This window comes from Nematolebias whitei, chromosome 2, assembly GCF_014905685.2.
Source record: "Nematolebias whitei isolate Nwh7 chromosome 2, NemWhi1, whole genome shotgun sequence".
NCBI classification, from domain to species: domain Eukaryota; kingdom Metazoa; phylum Chordata; class Actinopteri; order Cyprinodontiformes; family Rivulidae; genus Nematolebias; species Nematolebias whitei.
In genome coordinates, this window is record NC_056499.1 from 16525993 (window position 1) to 16527259 (window position 1267).

Sequence of the window (1267 nt, forward strand, 5' to 3'; positions counted from 1 at the left end):
CTCATTTTCCAGGCAAAATGGGTAAAGGTTTGTTCAGTGCTCTTGTGGAGCTGGGTGGCCAGGATTACCAACCTTCAGACTCTACTCACCACCCCCCCCCCCCCCAGATGTTGATGACCAGGATCAAAGAGCAAGTCATGCAAATAGTAAAACCCAGGGGCTCGGTAGACGGAGGCAAATTAATATGTCTCAGTACTGTCCTTTTCTCATTTTTTGGAGGTTTTAAATGTGTATATGAAACGCTCTGTAATGATATTGTCCAGTACATTATTAATTAATTTGTTCATACAACCCTTTCTTGTAAATAAAACAGATTGCACCTCATTTATTCCCAGCCAGTTTACTATAACGTTTGCCGTCTCAGTGGTGACTTGTTTTCTGAGAGCCCCCTGGTCATCCACACTGCCCTGGCTCTCCAGCATGGCCCTGAGAGCCTCAGTCAGCCTGAAAGCCTCAGCAGCAGGGTCAACCAGAAGGTGGGGGAGGGGCAGCTGCTGAGTACAGTCTGAAGGTTGGTAATCCTGGCCACCCAGCTCCTCAAGAGCACTGAACAAACCTTTACCCATTTTGCCTGGAAAATGAGAGAAAAAACAAACAAAGACCTTTTAAGTTACTTTTATTAATAAGTCAGATTGAATTAATATTTTTGGCATACTAATGACTTATTTTGTAGGTTTAGGAATGTACACTGAGAAAACAACTGATTAAGAAGTGACTTTTAAGTAGTATAGAGACAGAGTTACAATAATTGTCATATCTGTGTGTTTTGTGATGATTTTTATCTAGTTTTCTGAGTCTGTTTCTCTCTGCGTGTAGTCATCTCCTGCCACGATCACCTGTTCCTTGTCCCCAGGCGTTTGTCATCGTGTCTCATTAGTGTCCCTTTAAGTTCTGCATCGCTGTGTTTTCACGTTGTCTGTAGCTTGTGCTCCACAGCCGTCATGTTCAGCCTCCAGGATTTTTTTGTAAGTTTACGCTGCCACTTTAGCTTTTTGATTTTTTTTCCTGAAAATTAATACATTATTATTTATTTTAATTATTTATTTTAATTATTTATTCTTGTGTTTCCCTGAGTTTTGTTTGTGTTTGAGTTCAACATGCTGATCTTGACAATAAGTCTGACTTTTAAGCTATTTTTTTTTCTTTATTTTTGTAGTTATTGGATAGAAACAGCATAAATAAGAGCTTTTGCTTCTCAAATCTGAAAATTTAAGGGTTTAAATTAGTTACTATTTACATAAATAAATGCATTATATATATCTATATA